The following is an 11,994-nucleotide window of genomic DNA, read 5'->3' as shown; positions in this document are numbered from 1 at the left end:
CCTTGGGGCCACGCCATGCAGGTTTTTGTTGGCGTTGCCCGCAAACCTCTTTTTACCGGAGCCGGTATGTACCGGTGCTAAATCCACCCTTGAATTCTTAGAGATGGGTGCACACCGTCTACATGCATACTAGTATTCCTTCGTATTCTTTTGAACAATACCATATATGAAATGGCTTGTCAACTCTTGTCAGCACTTTTTCTCAGTACGATGCATGCATGGCTTAGACATACTCTCCTAATCTGGCTCCCACAACGAATGCAGCCTTTAAGTTTCATTTGATATTTTCAACCATTCATATTTCTTAAACCGAAATTATGTATGTGAAATATTTTATATATTTGATCTCTGGGTGTCAAGACCTTTAAAACAAGATCAATTTTGGATACATTTCAAATATATTTAATTTTCAACATTTCATTTAACTTATTTCACTCTATATATTATGTATGAAACTGCTTATTTCAGTGTTTAAAGCTGATATTTGTGAAATGAGTGAAATATATCTTTTATAAATGAGTGAAGTCGTTTACTGATATTATTGGAATTAGTGTAACTCGGAAAAAGAGTGACAATATTTGTTTGAAATGAGTGAAATACATGTTTGAAATCCATCCTAAAACATATTCAGAAATGAGTGAAATTAGATTTTTTTAAGAGTGAAATATGTTTTAATGAATGCGTGAAATATGTTTTTGTATAACTAAATCTTATATTGAAACGAGTGAAATATATCTTCTGTAAATGAGTGTAATATCTTTCCTAAATGGAGTGAAATCGATCTTTTAGAAATCTGTTTTCTGCATTGAGTGAAATCAATTTTAAAATATGTTTTCTTAACTTAGTGAAATATGCTTTCTCAACTAAGTGATTTTTTTTAAATGAGTGACATCGATTTCTTCAGATGAGTGAAATTGGTTTTTTGGACATAAAGAGATGAGTGTGTTTTGAAATGATTGAAATCAGCTTTCTGAAATGAATGGAACTGTTTTTCAAACGACTAAAATCTATGTTTTCTCAACTTAGTGAAATATGTTTTCCGAACAGAGTGAAATTATTTTTCTGAAATGAGCGACATCAGTTTCTTCAGATGAGTGAAATTGTTTTTTAATATCAAGAAATGAGTTTTTTTAAAATGTTTGAAATCGGCTTTCAGAAATGAGTGAAACAAGGTTTTGAATTGACTAAAATCTGTGTTTTCTAATCTGTGAAGTAGGCATTTTACAATGAGTGAAATCCATTTTTTTAAATGATTGAAATCCTTTTTTTTGTAATGTGAAACTGATTGAAACAATAAAATTCAAACTACCCATAATGTTTCCAAAACCGGTCTTGTTTTAAAGGTCTTATCATTCTGAATTCAAATATAAAAAAATCACAAACGGAAATTTGCTTCATAGGTTATTTAGCATTTAAAATATGACCAGGAAATAAAATGCAAAATTTTTGCTTGGGGAAAGAGAACACATGGTGTCGTCCTTTTCTTCTTACTCACTCTCTCTCATAGCTAAAGCTGCCACAAATCTGACATACACTAATGCATTTCTTTCTCCACTGTTCGTATTGCATAGTAAATTATTTTTACTTTATACCTAAAAGGTTGGCACGAATCTCAGAGGAAGCAAGTGAACGGGCGATGTTCCACCGGTAGGTACCGGCTCCGGTAGAAAAACTATTTCGCGGAGCTGCCGCTCGTACAACTCAACAAGCAGTTTAAACCACCAACGATGTGACCGATAAACACCACCGAATACTAGCCATTTGTGGCGCGTCCGCTCCCTCGGATTCCCACCGGCGAGCCATAGGATGCCTACCATATCACCTCTCGTCCCCGACAATAAAAGACAGGCGAGGAGGCATCCCCATCGCAACCCTAACCCTAGTCACCGCCTCCTCCCCTTCCGCATCCTTGCCTCTATGCGTTGAGCTCACCGCCGCAATGTCGCCGTGTCGTGCCCGCAGGCTATTGGCTCAACATGCTGGACAACAACAACTAGCTGTCCAAAACACAACGCGCCGGCGGTGCCTCCAACTGGGCTACCAGTTGCGTAGATTTTATTCCTTGTGCTGCACTAGGGGCGGCCACCGGAGCATCCTGCTCCCACCGCGGCCCGCGTGGCATTGGCAGCAACAATGGACCGAGCGCCATCGTCCCCGTGGATGAGCCCATCTTCATCGGGGTGGCCCACCGGTCGGCACCTGGTACGACTCCTCCTCGGGCGAAGAGGAGGATGCTATCGCCCCCCTCTTCCCTGCCCACGTTGAGCCCGAGCCTGAGGACCCAATCAAGATCGTGCTCCCACGAAGTAGAGGAGCATCGCCGCCAATGCTCCCCCCTCCCAGCCGACGAGCTAGAGGAAAAGTAGCAGATTGAGCTCGTTGCTCACCACTCCGTTGAGGAGGCCAAGCGCATGAATGAGCTTGACTGTTGTTGGAGGCTCAGTCCGCCGCTCGACTCCGACGTGGGCCTTGACGAGCTTGATGATGAGGACTAGGACTAAACGACTAGTAGTAGCTAGCAATGTCGAATATCGCCATAACATATGTTTACTATTTTGCAAATGTAGCTTAACGGCATTTAAAATTGCAAATTATATGTTAATGCCACGAATTTTAGCCCTATTATAAGTACTCGAATGTAGTTTGTTATTAATCAACTTTAGTCTCTGTTTGATTGCTTAAAAACAATCAATTTCAAACAAAAGCCAAAAAAATAAGAATTTCATTTATAAGACGCATTATGATAACCTGAATTGGCACGTGGTCTTAGCGACCTTCAAAATACGGGAGTGTTTGGTACAACCCCCTAAAACGTATAGTGGATAGTATGGTAATTTCACATTAGGTATAGGAATACCCACCCGACGTCGTACGTCCGCGCGCGACGTCATACAGCTGCCCGCGTATGCCGCACCCGTCGTTGTACGTACGCCCGCCCGCGTACCCGCACCCGTCGCCGTACGTCGCCGTCGTATGCCCGCACGTCTCCACGTTGGCATCGACAGCGGTTGGAGGGGAAAAAAACACGATAGCCGCCGACGCCCGCCGTCGAAACCCTGAACCCTAACGCATCCACGCCGTCTCCATGTCGGCCCCCATCTGCGCCAAGTCGTCGTCGCCCGGGTCGCCGCCGCGCGTGCCCTGACGCCATTACCGCTGCCGCCGCGCGTGCCCAGGCGCCGTCGGCACTGCCGCCGCATTCCATTCCCGTCGCCCAGATGGCCGCCCACCCGCGATCTACGTCGCCGCCTCCCTCCGCGCACTACGCCGGCTTCGACCAGCCATCGTCCTCACGCCGTCGACACCTGCCTCCGCCGGCCAGCATCGTCACGCCGTCATCACGTTCGTTATCGGAGGAAATGGATCCGGCTGAAATCCTTGCCGCTGTGCAAGAGGTTGGTTTGAGACATCATTGTGCTTGAAGAAATAATTGTTTTAGGGATGATGTTACACAGTGTTTGATTGATAGTTAGAGGAGGAGGGCGATTATGATGGCAATGATTACGGCGAGGACAACGAAACCTCGTCACTGAATATGGATGAACCTGCTGAGGAGAACTACATGAGTTTGGATGAATCTTATAGCGGCAACGTAAGTGTGATCAATGTTGATAAAAACAATAAATATGATAGACCGCACGGAAAATTTCATATTTTTTGCATCATGCAGCGACATGGCGATGATGATGATGATATGGATATAGATGATTCATTTGCTGAAAGTGCACTCCGGGTATGTTATTAATAAAATCAGAGAAGAAATGACATAAAAACCATATGAGCGCTTACATGTTTTTTTTGCAATGCGCGCAGATGGACGAGGACGGGGACTTTGTGAGGAATATTGTGGACGATGAAAGTGACAAATCGCACGTTGATGCATCTCATGATGACAGCTGCAGCAAAGTAAGTTTTGAAACTTACATCACGACATTACATATTAAAATAATAACTGACTGACATAAATGGTTTAATGCATTAATTTACAAGGAGATGTACATGGTAAAAGCGGGGAATGATGAGCATGTTGGTGATGATCTGTTTAATTTTGACATCGGATTTGATGAATATCAGCAAGAATCATTGGACATGCATTGGAAGGTCATGAGGAAGACTTTCAAGTCACTAGGAGAGGCTTACATTTTCTATAACCAGTATGTTTACGAGCGTGGTTTCAGCGTAAGAAAGGACTCACTGAAATATTCAAAAGGTCCTGAGGGAACTAAGCGCTTGAGAAAGTATCTGTGTGCAAGAGCTGGGAAACAACAGGCAAAACTTTGTACAATGGAAGGCAGGACCCGCAGGCTGAGAGGGGAGACTCGTTGCTTCTGCGACGCGCATATAACTTTGAAACTTGATAAAGAGCGTGACGTTTGCTATGTCAGCAGTTTCAGTGATGATCACAGTCATGTTCTAGCTAGACTGGATGAAGTCACGTTTCTTTAGTCTCATAATCAGATAAAAGAATATCAGAAAGCTGAGATCTTAACCATTGCAGGTGCTGGAATCAGGAAACATATGATTTATGATAATCTCGTCAGTAGGTACGGGTCATATGCAAAGGCTGGTTTTGGGAGGAAGAAGCTTTATAACATGTGTTATAGAGAAAAAATGAAGTTGCTTGCACAAGGTGATGCAGACACTGCCATTGGGATCATGATGACCAGAAAAGAGAGAGATCCAGATTTCTTTTTTGAACACACCGTCGATGATGAAGGAAGGCTGAAAAACATATTCTGGTGTGATTCTCAATCACGTCGAGACTATGTTGACTACGGTGATGTGACAGTCTTCGACAGCACATACAGGATGAATAGGTATGGCATGCCATTTATACCTTTTGTCAGTCTGAACAATCACCGTTGCACCACGGTATTCGGTTGTGCTCTTGTGTCTGACGAGACGGAAGATACATATGTCTGGCTGCTTCAAACGTTTTTGAGGGCTCACTGTCAGAAGAGGCCCAGGTCAGTAATTACTGATGGAGATGCAGCTATGATTAAGGCCATAAGAAAGGTACTTTCGGAGGTTTGGCATCGTCTTTGCTCGTGGCATATTGAGAAGAACATGCAGAAACACCTTCATCATAAGTCTTTAAAGGAGTTCAGGTCTCTACTTTATTATGCCACTTCAAAGAAGGTATTTGAGGAGAGATGGGCAGCGTTTACCGCCAAATGGCAGTCGGAGAAAACAAAGACATGGTTACGTAGGATGTACAAGAAGAAAAGGCTTTGGGCTGCATCATATCTGTCAGGTGGGTTTTTCTTAGGTATGCGAAGTAACCAGCAAAGTGAGAGTCTGAATTCATGCCTTCACTTGCATCTAGACTCCGGTATGACTATTGTTGATATGATTGTGCACTATGAGAACTGCATAGTTCGTCTTCGTGAGAACGAGGCGCATGATGATTACACAAACTCACAGACAGTTCCAGTACCAGTATTGGACGAGTGTAAAGATACTGAGAATTCAGCTGCCCGTGAGTTCACTGCGGCAAACTTTTATATCTTGCAGGAAGATATGAAGAAGGCACGGGAGCTTGAGGTCCTTGAGAGACTGAGAGGAGCAGACACTCACAGATTCATACTAACATGGAAGGAAAATAGGGATATCAGACTCACTGTGGAGTACACCCCAGGTAACTCCGAAGAAACTGTGAAGTGCAGTTGCAGAAGCATGTATCGCAAAGGACTTCCTTGCAAACATATTCTTCATGTTCTGATTTAGCTACGCTTACGTGAGATACCTAAGTGTTTAGTGCTGCGGAGGTTGAGCCAAGTTGCAAGGGGTGGACTTCCCGTGAAGCGCACTAGCGATCTGTTTGCGTGGGGATGGGCAGGTGCAGGTGACAGAGCTAGGTACAGTGAGTTGACTATCTTATCTGCTGAAGCAACTCATAAAGCATGCCATAAACCATTTTTATTCGACAAGTTGAAGGCGGCTCTGAGGGACATAATAGATAATGATTACACTGAGGAGGATGAGCCTGGTGCGGAGGTACAGTTTGTGAACGATGATGCATTTGAGCCTAATCAAGATCATGGTCTTGTTCGTGATCCCGCAAAAGTTAACACCAAAGGCGCACCAAAACAGAATGTTAAAGGCCGCGGTAAGGATGGTCCTGATGTCACTAAAAATGGGCGACCTAAAGCTTTTGATGAGAAAAGCAAACGTCAATGTGGACAGTGCGGTCTTACGGGTCATTATAAGTCTACGTGCCCTCAAAATCCTAAGTATGATTTTCTTACGTTATTGTAAATCTTTTTCTTCAAACCAAATTTATTTGTTTATTGTGAATTAACACATATTTTACTGTTATGTAGGAATTTTGTTTGAATTGTGGAGAATGGAAGATTGCTTCACCCTTTGATTGAAGACAGTTTTATTATGGATTGCTATGGAAGATTGTTTTACCCTTTCATTGGAGACAGTTTTTTAATGTTCTATATATGTGATCTTTAATAATTGTTAAAATATGTTATATGAACTTATTTTACTTTGTTGATGTCAGACTATTTGCTAAGATACCGACATAAGTAGTTGTTTTGATGACAGACTATGTAATGCAAGGAGTTTTTACTTTGTTTATTTTGATGTGCTCATATTGCACAGTACTGCCGTCGCTGTTTAATCGTCGTTTATTTTGACAGTGCTCATTTTTTCAAACTATTGCCGTCGATGTTTACTGTTGCTGTCGCTGCTTACAAACAAGTGCCGTCGCTGTTTACAAACAAGTGTCGTCGATGTTTACTATTTCCGTCGGTGTTTACTGTTATTTTTCAGCACTGTACGGTTACCGTCGCTTAGAACCCCGTCGTTCTAATTTTTTTTTAAATGCCTGACAAGTGCGCCGGCGGCACTGTCTCACAGGGCAGCGTCGGACGGCTGGCAGCAGTATAAGGTAATCAGAGTAGTTCGACGGCTCATGTGCCGCCGAGTATATAAGCCGGTCGTCGCGCCCTCCGTCGGGCGAGGTGGGACTAAACAATTCGCGTCGCCCCGCGTGGAACTTGGGCCGTCGTCGCGCCGCGGGCGTAAATAGTGCTATTGGGCCGGCCCACGCGGTCACGCGCGTCGCTGCAGGCACGGCGGCTGCGATAGTAATGTTTTAGTCCCACCTCGCCCGACGGAGCGCGCGACGACCGGCTTATATACCCGGCGGCGCACTTGCAGTCGAACGTCTTCGATTAAACCGCTATGCTACCCGTCGTCGCACGTTGCCCTGTCAGACAAGGCCGACGGTCCTGTCTGATGTCAGACTGGATGGCGCACTTGTCGGGCCTTTTTTTTAAAGAAAAACTAAGAACGTCGGTGTTATAAGCGACAGCGACAGTGCTTTAAAAATAAAACATAAGAACGTCGGTGTTACAGGCGACGGAGACACGCACTACAGTGCATAATAAATACATGTGCATTTTTATTAACATTCAGCAGTACATGAAAACATGCACTGTTATATCCACACAATTTGACGACGGCAGTACTATGAATATGAAGATTTCGAATTTAAAGACAACGGCATATATACAACATAATAATCCAAATGTCATTATCGACTTAAATATTCAAAATAGTAGTGTCTTCTTCATCACAAGATATCAAAGTTGAAATAAATGTAAACATTATTTGAGCCCGCAAAATTGTCTAGTACAAAAAATTTGCCACATTTATTTCTTCTTTGCAAGCCGGGTAACTTTGTCCTTCACATCGTTAAGCGTATTTCTCTCTGAAAAAATAATCTGCGCAATCATTAAGTCCCTCGATTTATCTATCGACCCCTGTTAGAACTTCATATTAGTACAATTCAAATAGTATTACATAATGGATTTAATTGAATATAAGCATTTGAAATAAAACCATACCTGAGAAAAATGGCTTGTCCATTTTTCACCGTTCCAATATTGAAAGCATCCAAGAACAAATATTCCACATGAGTTGTTGCTCAGTACAAACAATGGTTCATAAGTTCGCATTTCAGGTAAGATATTAAAACAATATGAAAGTATTTACTCACCCGTCTTCTTGTTGTGGCATCTTATACATTTTGATAGGCCAGGTAGACACATCCGGATAATTCACAGCACCGCTCGCATTCGCATCACGTATGTCATATCCAATTTGTTTTCTCTGTTCATATAGATGATATCACAAAAATAATTTAACATCGTTCAATTACTAAATGATAGTTTCAATATGCTCATGGAAATTTATGCTGTACCAGCTCCTCAACTTTTTCTGTAATTTCACTGTCAAGTTCGGGTCCCATCAAAGAATCAAGTACCTGGAACTCTTCCTTCGGGCGATGCATGACAACCGAAACCCAGTGGGTATTTCCCTTATTAAGAGGAATATAAATCTGCATCACAACGAAAATATGATGCAATCAACACATACTCTCATATTATTTATATCCCATATATGCATACATTAAGGCAATTGAACTTACCTTATCTTTTTTAAAATACGCATCGGCACATCTATTAACGGGTCCATTCTTCTTCGCCACAATTTCGTTGTCATTTTGCCCTGGCTCGGTGTCCGGTCTAAATTCAAGTAACCAATTGACCAGCCATGTCGGCATTATATGACGATCGTCACCAACAACTCCCAACAGATACGACGAATAAACATTGATAACCTGAAAATAATTTATATGATGTATAACAATTCCAATTTTCATTGAAAGCTAATATAAAACACAACAATAACTTACATCACCGGTTAGCCATTGATGGTCCAGAATCTTACAAGCCCTCTCCGCACTGAGACCTTCACGCATGCCATCATTGAATATTTCCTTCTTTGTATGTTTTGCTGACCGTTCATACACACGAACAAACTTAACACTAGCTTTTATCACATCGTATTCATCTTGAAAGACTTCTTTCTCGAATAGTTCTGCAATACATGATAGTAATATGTTAATAAGTCAATAATAAGCTCTGTTGGAAAAGGCAGTGCCTAGGAGGCGCTTAGGCACGCCTAGGCGCTAGGCAATGGCCAAACGCCTCGCCTAGGGCATAAATGGAGGTCTAGGCAGGGCAAGCAAGGAATTGCCTACCTAAGTAAGAAATCATGCCACATACTGCACTGATATGCCAAACGGGTTATATTTCAATGGCAGTAGACGGGAATTGACCTTTTTATATGCCCTAAACTAATATCAACACCCATATAATAATCATAAATACACTAGTAGTAAAAACTATATTATCACCTAGGCCGCGCCTAGGGCGCTTAGGTACCGCCTAGGCACTAGGTGAAGGCCAACCGCCTCGCTTATGCCTACCGCTTTTTCCAACCTTGATAATAAGTAGAAAGTTCAGCTCGAAAACAATATGATAAAACTCACTTGTTTTTGCTGAACCTTTTGCACGCTTTATAGGTATAACTGGAATATAAGGAGACTTTATAAGGTTTGATACCCTCCGCTTCCATTTCCCTACACCCTACTCATGTACCTCATCTTATACAATCTACGGATCCACGTGATGCGATTTCATCTGTTCCTAAAGATGTAACGGATTTCTCATCAGATACCTCAGGAACTTCGATAGGATTTTCTTTATCACCCTTGAAACTATCCCAATATTCAGGTGTGCAATAATAAGGTGTCTTCTCTTCAGAATCATTAATATCATCTTCATCATCCTCTTGCACATTCTTTTTTTCCTGGTGTTTTGAAATTGTCCACATCACGATTATATACAAATTCTTACAAGGTTTTCCACCATAATTTCTACTTTCACTATTTTCACCATACTCATTCTCCTCTTCTTTTTAATATCACCAGCTTTGTAGAATACAACGCTTTTGTTCAATTTCTCTATGACCCTCTGTGATTAAAAATTAGTTGTAATTAGTTATATGACACATCAAAAAACATAGTGAACGGCGAAATCAAAAAACTTGTACCTGTGCGCATAGCTCCGGCATACGAAGCATATCCTTACGAATGTGCTTCAGCTCAGTCAAAATACGATCCATAATAGGGCTCTGGGTAGCTGAAGCCTCAGATGTACTCACGCCTGTTCTCCTTCCAGTAATGTTAGACTTTCTCGTACTGGATTTCTTGTTCTTTTCAGCCTGTTCCATTCTAATTTTGTTTAAGCGCTACTCTTCAGTAATTGTGTCATCGATCTAGAACATAAAGAATCATATAATTATATTAAATAATTAATTGCAGACTTTAAATAGAAAAAATAAATATTTAAGGTAATACCATTCCAACACCACGACCATATTGAAAGTCGTATTTGTCTCTTTTCTCCGCTACCGCTTCTGTTCAATTCCTCATCAAGGGGCTCACAGTGCTAAAGGATCATACTGTGGACCGGTGGTTGGCTGCACCTTCTCCCAATATAGATACTGCAAAACAAGCAAACAACCATTTAGCATGTGTTACAGTATTATTACATAATACAACTATTTAATTAAAAAAATAAATCATACATGCAAAAGTGCTAGGTTACCACGTGGCCATTCCCTAACACAACCGGGTTGCAAGACCATACCAATCTCCGACAAACAAAACCGCAAAGTGAATGCATTCCAGAACTTTTTTATCTGCCTGACATCTTGCACTAGTGCATAATAATTCTCCGGAATGTACTCATCAGACACTGGTGCAATTATAGTCCCTAACAGGACGAGAAACGCCATCCGAACAAATTCGTCGTCCGTGTTTTTATTTCTCACAATCTTGTCAATAAGATTGTCAATCAATATTTTACCATTCTTCTTGTTAACAAAACTAGCTGGAATTTTTTTTATTGCTTTGCCTTGGTCCATACTCAAAAAACTAGAAACATCAACTCCTTCATTCTTCAAACCAAATATAGTGAACACATCATCAGGTCTCAGTGAAATCAACCTTTTTTTCCGGCTGCCTCTTGCACCATGATTTTTTTACTACTAGGATTGTAACCTTGAATCATAAGCGCAAGCAAATTATCACGCATCTTGACCGAAGGTATTTGTAACATGCCCTCCATCTCCGTTTTGTAAAACGAAAATCGCCGACTTGGTGTTAACATATTAACAAGAATAACCCACTTTTCTACGGAACATGCAATCACACCATCGATGTCCATACTGCATATAATAATATCTATGTGACATTGCATGCAGCTAATGTGTTATGTACTGTTCAAAATATTAAAAGAAATAACTGCCTGACGGCGACAAGAGCGGCCAACGACGATCACAGCGGCTAACGGCGGCGTCTGACGGCGGGCGTTCACAACCGACGATGACGGCGTGTGGTCACGTCGACTGGTGCAGGGGTGACGACGGGCGTTGAAGACCGGCGCTGACAGCGGCTGGTGACGTCCACTAGTGCGGGGTGACGACGGGCGTTGACGACGGCGCGACGTTGTCGGGCGGGGAACGACAGTGTTGGCGGCGGCGGGCGATGGGGATCAGATCGGGCGCATCGTCGGCACGTACGACAAATTAGGTGCATGCGCGACGTGATTGGGCGACGTGCGTGTTTGTCGGGAATATTCCCTCAGATAGCGACGGCTCGTGTAGATATTTTGCTGCATCGGGCCCGCGACAATTATTAGTTGTAGAATTTTGTATTTAGTGTATTTTTTAAAAACGTTGCATCAAAAACAAACATGTTTGTACAAATTTTTTACTCCGGCATCCGCCAAAGTCGCTCATTTATTTTCCACGGGCCACAGTGACCATGTAGGGCACGCACGCCAAAATTTGTCGCGTTCCGACGCTGTATGGATTTTCTATGATTTTTCGCACCGAAAACCCCTAAAGTACTGCCCGGACGTGACGCAACATGCGTTCGTACTCCGATTTCGTTCATCTCTGGCGCGCGGTCACCGGGCGGGACCCCACATGCGATGCCAAAAGTTGGGTGCATTACGTCAAACCAAACTGACACTTGTTGTGCAACGCGGTGGTTTCGGTATGGGTGGAGGGGACCCTCGGCCGTACGTCTCTCCGTCGCATCCGCCAAAGTCGCTCATCTTTTTT

At 42.5% G+C, this 11,994-nt stretch overlaps 1 pseudogene; it reads left to right on the top strand.

Annotated features, from left to right (window-relative positions):
• Nucleotides 1-3,218: 3,218 nt before the first annotated feature.
• Nucleotides 3,219-7,400, top strand: LOC119339267 (annotated as a pseudogene).
• Nucleotides 7,401-11,994: the final 4,594 nt, after the last annotated feature.

This window comes from Triticum dicoccoides, chromosome 7B, assembly GCF_002162155.2.
Source record: "Triticum dicoccoides isolate Atlit2015 ecotype Zavitan chromosome 7B, WEW_v2.0, whole genome shotgun sequence".
Lineage (NCBI taxonomy): Eukaryota > Viridiplantae > Streptophyta > Magnoliopsida > Poales > Poaceae > Triticum > Triticum dicoccoides.
The sequence above is the reverse complement of the archived record's forward strand: the minus strand, read 5'-3'. Positions and strand labels throughout refer to the sequence as shown.